This window comes from Tyto alba, unplaced genomic scaffold (assembly GCF_018691265.1).
Source record: "Tyto alba isolate M040663 unplaced genomic scaffold, T.alba_DEE_v4.0 Super-Scaffold_41, whole genome shotgun sequence".
NCBI lineage: Eukaryota > Metazoa > Chordata > Aves > Strigiformes > Tytonidae > Tyto > Tyto alba.
Window position 1 is genome coordinate 12,859,553 of NW_024881317.1, and position 17,090 is coordinate 12,876,642.

Here is a 17,090-nt window from a genome sequence, read left to right on the forward strand (position 1 = left end):
GACAATGGACCTGAAACTGGAGCAGGTTAATACTGAAAGAGGTTTGATCACAGGTCTGTGGAAAGAAGCACCTCCTGGCTGGCCACGAGAGCCCCCTGCACACCCAGTCAGATAGAGGTGCCTGATGGTTATCAGTGGTCTAGCAAATGTCCAAATAATTAAGAATAGTTAACATCTCTCTAAAGGTTATGCTGGGCATTCTCCAAATGACTGCCCCGTAGGGCAGACTACAAAGGTTTGTAGTTTACAGCAAGTTAACTGGCTATTAATTCAGTTAAAAATAGCACTAAAACCAGAGAGAAGTTACATTAACTGTAGATACCATGCATCTGCTACTGAATCTCTACACAGCCTGAGTCTTTTGGCAGCTAGGTCACGAGGCTGGTACGTATGTCCCCCTTCCTCCCAAGCAGTACTTGTTTACAGTATTGTATAAAATAATTTAATGACATCTTTTAAAGGTACAGCAGAAGATAGCGTGAAATGTATGTCTTCTCTTTCTAACCCAAGCATACCCAGAGTAGAGTTTTTGACCCAGAGTATTGCCCCAGTTACCTTCCCATACAAGTCTTACACCCAATCTAGTGAGGGCTGTAAAACATACCAGCACTTGAAGGATATGTAGTTACATAGCAACCTTGGCTACATGTGGGTCTGTCATTCTAGCACTTAAGTCCTAGGACAATTTTCCCCACTTAAAATCTAGTTCATGCCACTTGCTAAAAAGGGCACGTACTATGCGCAGAGAGTAAAAGGCACCACATAAAATAATGCAACATTATGCAGACAGCTTGAAAAAAATTATCATCTTTGTCTGTTCATTTTGAATGAATGTTATTCATGTGACATTTTGGACAAGATAGTATGGGTAACTTTAGTTTAATGATTAATTAGCAAACTTCTGCAGGAATAACACAGCAATGGATTTGACAAAGTGTCACATCATAGGCATGCTAGGTTTCTCCTGACACTTCCCTTGCACTCACTGTCTCTTTTTGGGCTGGCAGAGCAGGGAGGTTGCTTATGCTACAAAAACTCATTATGTTTAGAAACAACAAACAAAATATGAGAGCAATAAATATTTACAGCACAAAACATGGAAGGCATAGTCTGTGGAATAATCTTGAACTCAGAAGTCATTTCAGCTCCATCTTTGTACTCGGTTCTCCCAGTAGCATAAGCCTGAACTGGTCAATGTGCTTCCTTTCTCCCAGTGACCCTCCTGACAGGCCTTCTCTCACAGTTTAATGGATTAACTTCAGAATGAGGGCAACATGGTTTTCAGTGTTTCACCTGAAATTTCTCTTTTGCTCTAAAAGCAGCAAGTGAGCAAATTATATTAATTGCTTTGGCATCTATAGAAAAATATGGACATCCACATCATGCATACAGAAAACATCTCTTTACAGTTCAATCTGGAATCGAGCCACTTTATTTCTTTAACAGAAGTCATTTGCTAGATGTGGTTATATCCCTGACACTTTATTTTCTGTTTACTGGGAGTAAGCAATAAAACTAGCCTTTGGAATAATTTAATTGAATATTTCATCAGTTCTAAGAAGTTCATCAGAGAAGAAATTAGCGCTTTTACCATTACTGATCTTATGTTTTGCCAGGTCAAATCGCTGTGATAGGACTTAAGGACTAGCTCTACAGCTACTTGGACAAAGAGCAGTTCTTCCAATGTTTGGATCAAGATACTAGGTGGATGGTTCAGACACAGTGTAATAGTGAATTATAGTGATTTTAAAATGATTATTTTTAAAAAATAAGCTAGATACTATTCATCTCCACTGCTGAGTACCTGAACACCAGTTGTTTGAGAAAATTGGCAACAAGATAACGCCATCAACCCCTCTCCCCCAAATAAATAATTCACACAAAAACCTCTCAACTACCTGGGAAGCACCCTCTGTAGTTCAAATGATTATCAGGCACTTTGTTAGGTATGATGCTTATCATTTATTTAGTACACATTGCCACAGCCCGAGGAAGAAGAATTTAAAAATAATGTCAATAGACAAAGGATCATACTCAGAATCATCTACCAAACCTTGTTGTTCTCCCTGAGGCAAAAGCCTATATGAATTCATTCAGGGCCATTCTCTTATACAAGCAGGGAAGTGTCTATCAAACTCAATGAAAAAGAGTTACTCCCTATGCAAGGTCTGAAGGATCATGTCTAATAACTAGAGGTTTAATTTCAAGATTTTAGAAATTCTCATTTAAAAGTACCTGAAGCGAAGTCCAAACAGGAAATGATAAGAGAAGTAATTGGTGTACCAATTTGTGTAGTGTCCTATTTCTGATAGGAAGCACAATACATCTTGTATTAAAGATTAGGACAACAAGTACAAGCCAACCCAGTAACAAAGCAGTACAATAGTTAGTAGAGATAGTATCAGCATTAACTTTGAATTTTCTGATTGCTGTCAGCCAGTTTCACAGCAAGTCTTTTCAATGTATTCTCTAATTTCCTTGTCATTAAAAGGAAGCTTTAAATGAAGAGGTTGGGAAGTTATTAGTTTAAGAGACTGAAATGACCATCCTCTTTCAATTTGTAGGGTTTTTTGCCTTTCTTCACAGGTTTAGTATAGAATTCTTCCTACATCTCTTTAAAAAGTATATCTCCTCCTATTATCACATTATCTTCACTTCCTCAGTTGTAAGCTTTTTATTATTTTCCTTACACCTCCTTTGCTCCCCTATACCTTATTTATACCCTTAAAATAATCCTTCCTATTCTCTTCTTTTCTTTCCCATATTTCCCCATCATATAAAATTTATTTATGTCTACCAAGTATTCAGGCAACTTCTTCTATCAGATATTTCAGTAGTGGTGTGACAGGGGAGCACAAGGGAAGAATTCCCATTAATTTGTAAAATTTCTATAAGCAGCAGTAAGGGAGACCTGTACTAGACTTTCCCCTCGTTACACTGAGAATAGCTGGGATAGAGAACAACAAGAGGCCCTAATTATGCAGGGTCATTTAGGACCCCGGTTCAGTTAAAGCAGGTCAAAAACAGACAATGAAGGATTAGGGAACCAGTGACGGGTCCCTTTATCTACCCCTACTCTTTCATTGCAAATCCAGCCTCAGCAGTTCATCAGTTCTTTTGTTTTCAAGCAAGATACATCCTTTCTGGTCTTCTGCCTAATGACAGAACTTCTCTACAAAGACTTTTTCTAAAAAGTGACAAATCAACATATCACAGCAGCACCTCTCAAGTATTTATTTATATATTTGAGTGACTCCTCCAGTGTTATACTGGCATATTTAAAAGCATGCAAGAATAGTTTGATCAACAGGAGAACAAAAGCTGTAATGCTTCAGTAGTTTTATTTGTTTCCCCATTGCACATTGGAAATGAGCAAGATGGTATGGTTTTTCTTAATTTTTAATTATTTACTCTGTTTTGTTCAATGTTTTCAGTATGAGTCACCTGAAACATAATCAGTAAGGGGAGTTCTATAAGCAAAACATCCACCACAGAATACACGCTTTTTATTGATCTAAAAATACAGTGTTCCAAGTCTGCATGACTTTTTATAGGCAACTACGTATGTCCTGTGTTATTCTGAAAACAGCACATCTTCCTTTCCTATAATAAAGAGTTCCATATTTTAATTCTGATTGCCTGGAATGAGAACGGAAATGTGTAAGGAATTAATGGGTTTATTCAGTCACAGTCGTAAGTTCGGACTTTTTCAAAGGCTTGTTCTGCTTGTGCAGTCATGCTGTTAAATTATCTTTCATTATTAATATAGTTCCTATTAGTAGCTCTGCTTCACAAAATATTTCTTTTAATTTGCACCTAATGAGAAAAATTGACAAATGTTTTGACAATATTAACCTGTTCGCTTTGTCCCTTGAATGTAACAATTTGCTTCCACAATATTAGGCCAAAGATCATGCATATGATGACTGACAGTGGGAACACTAGGACAACTGACGGATAGGGGAGAGGCGTAAGATAAAGCTACCTCTTGATTAAAAGAGAAATCCATTCCAATAACTTAATATCTTAAGATTTAAGACGTGCAGTTATATTTTAACTCAACTTTAATTTCAATCAATAAGCAAACATGCAAGTTACACAGTTCCATCAGATTACACTGGATACAATGCACTAAACAAAGCCTAAGGCAAATTAAAAAAAGGGGGGAAAAAATCTCAAGAAAACACAGAAAAAAAGTATATTGGAAAACTCTAGCAATTGTTAAAACACTAAGACTGGATCACCAACTGCTCCAAATTCAGCACTGTCTTTGAGTATGGGCTTCCCCCCTCCCCCGCCAGAAATTGTTTTTCTTCCCTTCTAGCACCCTAGAGATTCTGTGTGAAAAATGACCTAATTGAAGTCAGTTTTACCATTCTCCTTAAAGGTAAGATCTTAACTCTGATTTTTATATTCTATTCTATTCTCTAGCATATAATTTATTTAACAAATACAATCAAAATGATTTATGGCATGAAAAGTGTTTTTTCAATGAAAACCTAAAGTTTCCCGAAATTCACATTTGCTGAACATTTCCTTAGAACAGGATACATTTGGTCATAGCTTTCTGACAATGTCTGGATGTTTCCAAGTTACTGTGAGAACAAGGAGACAAACACTGAGACTTCTTAAGTGGCTGGGCAAATCCCTTAAAATGGCAGCATTATGCTTCTGCATGCAAGCTTGTTTCTTTCCCCCTTGGGTTTTCTGTGGCTTCATATGGTTGTCTTAGATACAGGCAATCTTTTCTGAGACAAAGAGATGATTTCTCACAGTCAGAGAGATATAATTAGGTTTACCAGGGATAGATTCTGCTACCATATTCCACATACACCAGAAGTCAGTAAGTAGATGAGACCTCAAAATGATTTATCACCTGAAAGAAAGCTGATGGTGGAGCATTGCTGTACGTGATGCTGAAGAGAAAGAAGCAATGTGTACATGAAGTTCTTCCAGTAAGAGCAGTTTTTCAGTTGTCAAAAATCAATTTAATGTGCCATCCTGCTTTCTGCTCATCTGGCTTTGTTAGCTCGTTTTAGAGTTAATACCAAGCCTCAAAACTACAGATCACAATGGATGCATCAGTGGGATTGTATCTACTTACATCAATAATGACTTTGCTCTGCTGTCTTCAGGCATTACCTAAATGTTTACCATATAATTTCCTCCTAAAGGAGGACATGAAGTGTGCAGTAGTCTAGATGCTATGCAATGCTTTGCACAGATAACCACTGACCTTATAATACACCTGTAACCTCTTTGTATTCAACTCCCTTCCTCTATAAATGTGCTGCCTTACTAGCTTGTACTGAATGTAATCTCTAAGCAGAGGAGTTCGAACTATGATATACTACACACTTGCTTTCAGCAACAGTGGAAATGTTGAAAGGCACCTATTGATTGTGTGCAAAGTATATGACTACAATTTCCGTATTTTAGTCTAGGATCTAAATTCTTGTTGTTAGTTCTTTAGCAGATCAATAAGTACTATAGAAGTCTGATTAAAAAAAAAAAAAAACAACACCTGCACATGCAAAAAATTATTAAATTTCTAAGCAGTCCATGGCATTGCTTGTTGATCATTGAATTTTCACCCTCTCCTACCAGGGTATGTGTGTTACATAGGCCCTGTAGAGCACAAGCCATTTCTGCAACAAGTCAGGTAGTCATGATAAAGGTTGGTTCTGTGCACTAAGTTAGAAGAACAGAATATTTATTCCCCTGTGCCGAATATGGCTCCTTTTCCACCTTAACATACGTTCTTGCCATATGAAAGAAGTATTTTAAGTACAGAATAAACTCATAAGACCTTCCTAATTTTCTGTGTGAGACTGGTACTATGTATACATGCATGTACCAAATAAAACACCATTCAGACAGACTTCTTAGTAATATGGAAGAGTAATACTCAAAGGCTAAAAGTATATACTTTTGTATATCCACCATTTCAGTAAATATTGCAATGACACTCAAAAGAAACCCTCTAGCATATTAGTCACAATTATTATTCATATTTTCCTTGTTTGTATATACACTTGCACATATACGTAATATAAAGAAACGGTTGAATAACAGCACATCTGTCAAAATATGAAGATCCAACAGTTAATAATTTTACATTTACGGCAGGAATAACGTATAGTATCTTGCATCTTAAAATCAATTTTAGAAAGGGCAGCATCATGCCATAAAAATAAATATTTCTTACAAACTCTTATGTCTCTTGGGAAGTGTGTCAAGTTATTAATTCTACAGTTAAACATCGGAACACTAAAGGATGGATTGTGTAGGATGCCTGTACCCACATATTTGTAAAAATCCTCAGGAATTTCTCTCTTCTCTTACATTTCCTCTTTTTTAAATGCTTCAGAACCTCTCACCACTCGTGCACTTATAACACGTGAGTTCCTTATAAGTTCCTTCAGCATCTGTAATAGCATCAGGTATGGGGTAAATGAATTAGAGCTTGCTGAAGAAAACCAAATAGCTAGCATGGCAAGCTATGGCTAATTACATTGAATAAATTTCAGCCCTTTATGTTTGTGGGTTGTTTTTTTTTTTTTCCTGAAAAAAAAATATCTGATTTAGGAAGTGGAGAACAATTTTAGTAGCCCTCAACCAGATTAAATGATGAATTTGACACGCATCACTATATATGCTACAGTGGCCTTTGTTTGTAATTATTCTGAACTCACTTCATGTGCAACAGCTACAGAAAAGCACTTTGAAATGTGGGTTTTAACATTCATATAAAACTGATCTGACTGCTTACCTTCTCAAAGAGTGTCTGCAGCCACAGATTTGGCTGGCATTAATGAGGCCTTGGGTATAGTCTATAATAAAATTCTGACACTTACCTGGTTTCTCTCATTCTGAAAGACAAAGTATTTTAAGTTTTACAAGCATTAATTCTACTTATGCAGCTCAGAGGATTTGAAAGGTCTGAACTACACCAAAGGTGCAGGACCACCTGATGTTACATTATTGTTCTGGAAAGAATGAAGGAAAAACAAAACAAAACTCAAAAAAAATCTATCAGTAAATTGAGTCAGTGGGTGAAAGCATGCAACTAATAATGACCACCAAATTTTAATGATCTAACCAGTTTTCTGGTTTACCATCCAGACTTTCAGTAAATGTGCTACTAAGTCTTTCTCAAGTATCCCAGAGTGTGGTTACCAAGGCAAAAAGAGATGAAAGCAGAGTGACATCATGAATTGCCCTGCCTCAACAGAAGACACGGTAAATTGTAACACAAACTAGTACAGCAGATTAATAAGCTCAAACACAAGGCAAGGCACTTCAGAAGGAACAACATGGACCGCTCCTTGGGTGCAGCTGGACAATCTAAGCAAGCTTTATCAACTAGCTGTTATCAATAAGGTAATTCAGCTCTCCTCTGGCATGACCTCTGCAGTTAAGCCAGTTCAGAGATATGAACAAGTTAAAAAAAACAAAACAAAACAATTTTCTTTGCACATGCCATTTTTCCATACTTTTAAGTCCTTGAGGTAGCTCACAATGGGTTTATGAGCAGTAAGAAGCAGAGAAGCCAGACTAGGAAAATTCCTCTTGACAGCTCCTAGGCAATACACCAGTTTACTTGGCAGCTGCCATACTGCACTGGGGTGGACTTGCCAGCAACACCCCTGCAGTCTAGGAGTCGGGAATCAAGAGTTAGCTCCCTCCTGCACTGGAGGTAAGTGCTTTTGGGTCCTAGCTGAAGTCAGAAGGAAGAGGGAGCAAGGAAGATCTGAAAGGCAGCAAGCTTGCCACAGATGGTTTTAAAAAACATTTTTAAAAGAAGGTTCAGTGCCATTTGCTAGAACTATCTCCTGCATAATCTTGCTCACACATTAGCTACAATCTCAACTGCAAACATGCAGGGGAAAAGTATTAGTACATAGAGAAATACAATAAACATTGAAAATACAATAATGCAATTACACAAATCAACACTAGAAAACACTGAGGAGGTCCAGGGATGGGCAATGAAAATTATTAGCAACATGAAAAAAGGCTATAGACTATGAATATCTAGTTTCCGTAAGAGATGTATACACAAGAGCCAATATAATAAAGCTATGCAGAACAATAAACTGACCAGAGAAGCTAAATCAGACATTTCTCACCAAGTAAAGAACAGATACAACAAAATTGGAAGGCAAAAATGCAAAATTGAGGGAAAACTGTATTTTAGCACAGTGCATGACTAACTTGGGGAGTTTGCTACAGGAGAAACTTGCAGTCAAGACTTTAGTAGGACTCAGACAGGATTGGGTATTTAACAAAATAGCAAGACAGTACCAGCTGTATAGCTGAGCTTAAATAAATTTAAGGATGCTATATAAATCCTTAGACTTCAATCAGCTGTTTACTGACACGAGTAAGGAGTAGATTTCACTCTATTTTAATTATTTTGGATTAGCCATTCATGTGAGATATTGTAAATTTTTAGACATTTCTGTTTGCCATTAGATTTAATGTGAAAATTTCTATCTTACATTCTTCACACAAGAGTCACAGCATTTCAGTCTATTTTGCTTGTATTTTTATTTGATCATGTTTAAGAAATGCTGGAGCACTAAAGTACAAAAGCAGGACAAGAAATAACTGAATTCATAGAATCGCACACAGCTTGTAACAGACATTATCAAACCAGTTCCACAAGGGGACCCCCTTCCCCACACTCCACTGCCTACCACAGAATACTTTACAGATAACTCAATCCTAAAACAAAAATTAGATTTTTAACACTAAAGCCAAAATGTCAGAAAGAACACCATGTGGAAGAGATCAAAGTCTTTGCAATATTTTATATTTATGTGCAAATAACCAATTAAAAAAAATATTCCAAACAGCTCAAGGAAACAGATCATACCCTACAATAAAGATGACAAGAAAAAGATCAGAGTGGTTTAGGTAGGAAGGGATCTTAAAGACCATCTCATTCCAACCCCCCTGCCATGGGCAGGGACACCTTCCACTAGACCAGGTTGCTCAAAGCCCCGTCCAACCTGGCCTTGAACCCTTCCAGGGAGGGGGCAGCCACAGCTGCTCTGGGCACCCTGTGCCAGTGTCTCACCACCCGCACAGTAAAGAATTTCTTCCTTACGTCTAACCTGAATCGATCCTCTTTCACTTTAAACTCGTTACCCATCATCCTGTTACTGCATTCCCTGATAAAGAGTCCCTCCACAGCTTTCCTGTAGCCCCCCTGAAGTACTGGAAGGCTGCTATAAGGTCTCCCCGGCGCCTTCTCTTCTCCAGACTGAACAAGCCCAACTTTCTCACAGCCTGTCCTCATAAGGGAGGTGCAGGACCTTGCACTTGGCCTTGTTGAGCTTCATGAGGTTTGCACAGGCTCACCTCTCAAGCCTCTCAAGGTTCCCAAGGATGGCATCCCTTCCCTCTGGCATGTTGACCACACCACACAGCTCAGTGTCATCAGTGAACCTGCTGAGGGTGCACTCAATCCCACTGTCCATGTCACCAAAGATGTTAAATAGTTCTGGTCCCAAGACCAACCCCTGAGGAATGCCACTCATCACTGCTCTCCACTTGGACATTGAGCCGTTGACCTCAGGTCTTTGAGTGAGACCATCCAGCCAATTCCTTATGCACCAAGTGGTCCATCCATCAAATCCATGTCTCTTCAGTTTAGAGACAAGGATACCATGTGGGACAGTGTGAAATGTTTTGAACAAGTCCAGGTAGGTGACATCAGTTGCTCTTCCCTTACCCACCAACAGTGTAAGGTCACAGAAGGCCACCAAATTTGTCAGGCATCATTTTCCCTTAGTGAAACCACGTTGGCTGTCACTGATACCTCCTTATTTTCCATGTGCCTCAGCATAGTTTACAGGAGGATCCACTCTATGATCTTGCCTAGCACAGAGGTGAGACTGGCCTGTAGTTCCCTGGGACTTCCTTCTTTCCTTTTTTAAAAATGGGGGTTACATTCCCCCTTTTCCAGTCAGCGGGAACTTCACCGGACTGCCATGACTTCTCAAATATGATGAATAGTGGCTTAGCCATTTCATCTACCAGTTCCCTCAGGACCTGTGTATGCATCTCACCAGGTCCCATGGACTTGTGTACCTTCAGGTTCCTTAGATGGTCTTGAATCTGATCTCCTGCAGTGGATGGTTCTTCATTCTCCCAGTCCCTGCGTCTTCTGTAACCTGGGGGGATCCTAGTCATCCCAACAGAAAAGAGCCTTCCCAAGTCTGTATCTGGCAAGATATTACCCCATAAGAAAACAAAAGTGTAACAAGTGACTACAGTCTCGCCGGCTTCTTAATTGTGAAATCTCATAATACAGCATTCTTTTTCCATGCCAATTTTGCAGTCATCACTTCCAACCCATGAAAGTCTGTGTCATTGTTCTCCAGTTTATCACTATACAGAGAGCAACCAAAACATGGTGGGATGTATATAGATTTTTTTCTGGTGGTGTTTTTTTTTGGTTTGTTTTGTTCCCCACCTACCTCCCCCCCCAAAAAAATTAAGATAAACAAAACTAATTTTTGCACAGAAATTTTCATAAGTAATGCTTACAATCATTATTCTCATCTGTCCACACTCCAGAGCAAGATAAGCTTTTACCCAGAAAAGATGAAAAACAATGAACCTGTGTAGATTTCCTTTATGACAAAGTATAATTATAAAATCATTACAGTCAAGGGAAAATAATTAATTCACTAATATTTCTTTAGAGGTAACATCTTGCGTGCCCTGAAAGAGCTAAGCTTTCTTACAAAAATTTTAATAAGCCCTTGGGTTTTCTCTGAAATATGTAAGAATAGCTCGTAAGAAAACAATTGGAAGAGAACAGATGTTAAAATGTATTAATATATACACTTCCATATTTTAAAATAAAAAATTTTGTACTCACTCTGATTGCATATTAGACAAAAAAGGAAACCAGAATTCTGCTTTTACTTTTGTTTGCTCCCCCTGTACTTTGTAATAATGTACTGCTTAACTAGATGTTCCATACTGGAAAGCGTCAAGCACTATTTAAAAAAAAAATCGTTCATGTAATTTGTTTTCCATCTACTCTGGCTGTTTTTAAAGCACAAATTATTTCTGGCTTTGATTCAAATAAATTATGGATAGCACATATAGGAAAAGTTACTTGGACTACAGACTGTAGTTGCGTATATACTTTGAAGTTTTGAAAGTTCTGGTAGCTATGACCATGCCACACACTAGACCAGATATGAATGAAGCAAACATCTTCAGAATGCAGCACATAAGTATAATTTTGGCATCACTGGTAGCTAGCAAGGAAAATTCTGTTAAAATACCCTGTAAATTGAAGAGCAGCTCCTTGAGGATTTTATTTATTTAAATTACCATTTCATAATAGAAATGAGACACCCCAGGTAATGAATTCATGAAAGATTACTGTACCACTCAGGTAGTTAAAGTAACACACTCTTCAACTCATTCCCAACAATACCTCTAACATTAGGAATATATTTCAAAGGGATTAATGCCTGTTGTGCCTTATTGTTTAACTATACATTGACTACAGAGAATGCAAATACATAATATAATAATGGAATACTCAGCATTTTTTTTTTTTTTTGATCATAGAGCTCAATGGGTAACTATCACTTAGAGAACACCATTATTTAGAATTTATTTAATGTATTTAAACATCTACATTATCTGGCTACCGAACGCCTCAAAACAAGAAATGCTGCCATTATTTGTAAACTCACAGTGCATCCAAGGCAGTCTTTGAGGTGGCAGACAGGCTCCTCATTTATCATCTGCTGCAAGAGAGAACTTGAATCTCAGCTTTCCCAATCCCTGCATTTTTGTCTGTGATAAAAGCTGAAGGATCACAGCAGCGTACAGGTACCAGGCTGGGTGTGTGAAGGCACTCCAACAGCAGAGCAAGACCACTGCTGGTGATACAGCTTCACTGCCACACGTATCCCTAGTCAGAGGCTCTGCCTGATCGCAGTGGTGCATTGGACTAGCTACAGTCTTATCTCCACAATGGCACCAGTTAGAGGGAAACAGTCATTTTCTATTCAAACTGCTAGAAATCTCACTGAATCTAGTGATGTGAATTTGACACCAGTTAGCTTACAAGCAGCAACTTCAGTAGATCAATATACACCAATTTTAATATGAGTGATTATCTAGAGCTTTGTTAACTGATTGTTGGAAAAAGAAAGCCCCACCTCACTCATTATACAATTGCAAATTTGTATAGAGTTTGTACAATACATTTTTAAACTTAAACTGATACAAAAGGAAATTTATCTTAAATCTCATTTTTATCACTAACTTCCACTACCAAATTACCCCAGGTAATTTCTTAAACACATACAAACATACCTATGCAATTGTTTAAATCATCTCTACCTGATTTACTTCACTTTACAGCAGAGCATTTAGGAGCAATGCAGATACCTAAACACAGACATCTAATACTATTTTAGATGTCTGAGGGCATCCCACCATGACTTTCAACTGCTACTAAAGAAGGTGTTAAGTCATCTGTCACACCTGCTAGCCCTGACAGACATATCAGGTAACCAAAGCATCTAAAATGGCATTAGATATCTATGTTTAGGCTTCCAAATCTTTTTTTTTGGTGCCTAGAGAAAGTGCAAATGAGGAAGAGAATTGCTGTCCTGGAGTCTGTCATTTATCTCAAATGCAAGCACAACAGAAGCAGGTTACGTTGTCTCACTAAGTGAGACCCTGTTCCCAGCAGATCAATCTGTAGCAAAATATAGAGTATGTTGTGCATTAATAATGCACTTAATAAGCAAAACTTATTGCAATGAGTAAAGCTAGTACAGATTTTTTTGAGGGTAAATAGCATCTCACTTCCAAAAATCAAATTGGATTTACATGAGACAGAAGGGTGAAATGCCCTCCTTCAACCACAATTCAAGTGGAATCAGTCTCTTGCTCATTCTTCTTGCAATTTATTTGTGGCACAGCATGGGGAAAAAAGATTTTTTTCCCCAGCATTTCTTAAATATTGGTGCTCTCTGAAATATAACACTATGTTGACACCTCTATCTGGACAATCCATAAAGAAAAATCAAAAACAAGGTCATGGCAGAAAGTCTGAAAATGCACTGTCCTAAACATACTTTCATCTCAGCCAGATGAAATCAATCAATTAGCTCATAATATTGTAGTAAATAGTCTTGCTGCCATATATAGAGACCTCTGGCATACAGCGAGGCTTTTCATAACATACTGTTCATTTTTTCTGGGTTCCTACTTTGAAACTTACTTTGTGGGGAGTTTAATATTCAGACTTGAATAGTCTAAGTGTTGGCCCAAAGCCACATAATGTAGAAACAAATTGTCTGAACATAAATTAGGAAGAGAGGGCATTCAAGAAATGCCAATTGCACAAGCTTTTCTCTGAACACATGGTATAAAAAAGGAATTGTAGCCATATGCAGGAAAGACTACCTTCAATGATGATTGCGCAACAGCCTTTTAGGCTGCCTTCTCCTCCCAGTTCCTTCCTCCATTCCCTGCCCCAGAACACTGATCTGGGCAATTGTAGCAGAGTTTAGTACTACAGAATCTCATGCCTGATTTTTTTTTATCTGTAGGTCAAAGGATTTCCATATTTTCTAAGCTAGGTTTAAACTATTATTAAAAAAAAAAAAAAAAAAACACCAAAAAAAGGCTTTTTGAAATTCTCCAGTTAACCATAGCTCCTATGGCTTTATTTCAAAGTCTTAGAACTGTGGCTCTTTCACATGTTTAATTCTGTAGCCATGTATTACAGCATTTTGCCATAATTGTTCTTAATAGCAATACCTTTTGACAAAATTAAAGCTATTAGTTTTATACCAGTCACAGAAAACACCCAAAGGAATTCTGCAGAAAGGAAAATATTTTTAAATGACAATAGAAATTATTGCTTACCTCAGATACTTTCTTTGTTACATGAATTTTCTCCAAGACAGTACAATAAATTGTACTCCAAATTGTTTATGAACAATTGACATTAATTTGCAAAGTTTGGCAAGCAGTTAATTAAGCCTTGTAACAAAACACTTAAAAATAAGTCAATCCCTGAATCCCCACAGGTAACTGTACAGCTCCATTTTCATTGTTTGGTTTTACAGTTACTTCCAGGTATAAAAATATTTGCTATAGTAGCAATATCCCTTTAAGAACTTGGCATATATATTTGCTACTATAAATAGCCAGCAAAGTAAGTAATTTATTTCAAAGAAACAAAGTAATTTAGACATTTAGCAACTTGAAGTAAACAGAATGTGTCTGTTATGGAAGGGTAAATCTCAAGTTACTGGGAAACATGGAGTGGTTAGAAGTTAGTTTGAACCTAATTCTCAGTCATAACTATGAAGATACATGTCTGATTGACCCTCAGCACCCCATTGGCTCTGTAGCAGCTGGTCAACCCAAGGGAGAATATGAAGAAGGCACTGAGAGCCACCAGCTCAGCTCTACTGCTACCACCACTTTCCACACCATGTAAGGAGATGATCACAGAGTATCTTTACTTGCAAAGGTACTACATTTCAAAAGCAGGGGAAAAAAAAAAAAAATCAATACTGTGTATGAGAAAGGAAGAAAAAAATGAAATTTTTTTCATTAACAAAACTTGAATGACTGCAAGGTCATGAACTAACTAGAAAGGGAAATCCACTCACCGTCTTGCCATGATACACCACTCTCCTTTACAAAGCAGATAAGGAAATTGAAGCTCTTCACGTTGATGTCATGTCATGAAATCAGTAGGTTAAAAGAATACCCAGAAAAACAAAGCAACCCTGGTACCTAGAACAAGACTTCAAAACGCCTCTAAGCAATTTCCCTAATTATTGTCTATATAATCACGTTCTGCTGTTGAAGATTGATGAGAAAAATGCACTTTTCCCTTTAGACCACCTGCTTGAACTTAAGCTGATTATTGTCATTGTGTTTATATTGCAGCAGCACCTAAAATGAAGCATATAATCCTTTAAGGCTGATAATCTGTCTAACAGTCATTTCATGGCTTATTTGAAACAAGCTGATGTTAGCACAACAAATGAAATCTCTTGAATGCTCTCTGCATAAACAACAACAAAGACTGAAGAAGGCTTTAAGCTAATTTAGGATTTTTTTTTTCTTTGGACCTGTTCCTCTCTCCATAAGTATGTGTCCAAGATGTACATACCCTAACACACTACAACTTTTATTTTTTTTTTTAAGCTGCTTACTGATCACAAAAATTACCCAATAACTAGAGAAAAATGTAGAAAACCCTCAATCTGAAGTTCACTAATGCAGCTCTGAGTGTGAACACACACAATTTTTGATCATGTTTTCAAGTGACAGTATCACAAATACTTTGTTTGTTGGAGGCAATATTGATTTATGTAGCCAGGTTGTGTGATCAAGATGGTCCAATAGCTTTCTTCTGCTTATTGTAGGCATACACAACTCCCTCATCTAGACTAACTCAAAAATACAAGGTATCAAATAAAGCTGTGGTTTCTTTTATTTATTAAAGCTTTGCTTTCCTTACCTTCTCCCTCCCTGACAAAGCTTTAGAAATCTTCAGCAAAATGACTTTTCACTACCCATTTCCACAAATCTTTCACTTCTACAACACAATTATCTTCAGGGAAAAAGGCCAACTTCTTCTAAACTGAAAAAATACTTTGTTGGACTGGTTTTGGGTTTTTTTGGTTTTTTTTTGTTTTTGTTTTTGTTTTGTTTTGTTTTTGTTTTTGTTTTTTTTGTTGGTTGGGTTTTTTTTTTTGTTTGTTTGTTTGGGTTATTTTTTGCTTGGATGTTTGTGGTTTTTTCTCCTTTTTTTTGGGGGGGGGGGGGTAGGGGTGGTGGGGTTTGTTTGTTTTTGGTTTTTTTTGTTTGTTTGTTTTTTTAAATTAAGGTTTGCCACGGAAAAGCAGTTCAGACTTTCAGCCTACCAAGTCCTGCTGCAATCATGACATTGTGTAAATTCATAATTTTCAGTGTGATAGAAATCCTGGTTTAAACAACCTCTGCTTTCTTGCAGCACCTGCATGAATGCAGAAGTGTTTCATCAGCCTGGGGCAGACCCCATAGCCCACAGTTTCGATAGAGGACTGAGCACAGTAAATCAAAGTGCTCTTTAAAGGACACATGCTTAAGCAGCAAGCCCCAGACACAGACAGTGCAATACTGACTCCACAAAATTGCTAACATAAGCTGATCTCCATCCACTTAAGCGTCCTAAATCAAAACCACTGCTTTAAATGTCAGAATGAAACTGGAAAGCACCAAGGGGAGATTAAGAAGTGACAGACACACCTAATGTCCAACTGACATAATTTTGCAGGTTTTGCATACAGGTTTTCACTCTGCACATCTTCCACCAATGGGGCTTAAAAGACACACATACCTTTCTGATCACACACATCCATTAAAGAGTACTACATGGCCAGACTTTAACAGCAACCTCATACTGTAAATATAAATGGAGGTTAGAGCTCTCAATAAAAGCAAAATATATCAGTTTGCTTTCATCATCCATGTTTCCCCTAGATCTATGAGAATGACCTCCAACACATGTAAATTAAACATCATCCCCATTCAACACCTACTGAGCTAGATATCAGTATTCATTAATATGAATAATTCATAGTAAAAGACACAGGGATTTTTGAAAATCTTATTTCCACGTAACAATTTCAATTCTATACTAGACACCAAGTTTACATAAAAACATGCTGTTTAGTAAGTAACTGGTATCACCAGCATTGCAAATTTTTGTAGCTTTCTGGAATTATCCAAGGTAAGAAACAGCTGATCAGCTTTACCATTACAAGTTATACTCTTTGTAAGGGTAATAAATTCAGGAAATAGTGCACCTACATTCACATTCAGGTTCCAATTCTCACAACACTGATCCAGTATAATAGAATATTTTTCTGTAAATAACATGTATAACTTCAGTTTTGGTTGCTGGGTTTTTTCAGGGTTGGGGTGTGGGGATTGGTTGCTTGTTTTTCCACATCAAGATGACAATATTAAAAAGGAAAACTCTAATGAATTACAAACCAGAGAGCCAAAGAAAGTAAGTTAAGTGA

At 37.4% G+C, this 17,090-nt stretch overlaps 1 protein-coding gene across 13 annotated transcripts in view; it reads right to left on the bottom strand.

The window, feature by feature from the left end:
- SEMA6D (semaphorin 6D) overlaps positions 1-17,090 on the bottom strand; it is a 406,629-nt gene that overhangs the window by 201,443 nt on the left and 188,096 nt on the right. The window contains exon 1 of one of the 13 annotated variants that reach the window (XM_032983030.2): positions 14,682-15,720. The exons of 11 other annotated variants lie outside the window; for them this stretch is intronic. The gene's annotated coding sequence lies outside the window, so the exon portion shown is untranslated. Of the gene's footprint in view, positions 1-10,101; positions 10,119-14,681; positions 15,721-17,090 lie in introns of those variants that run through there. One more of the 13 variants, XM_032983032.2, reaches the window with a different exon arrangement.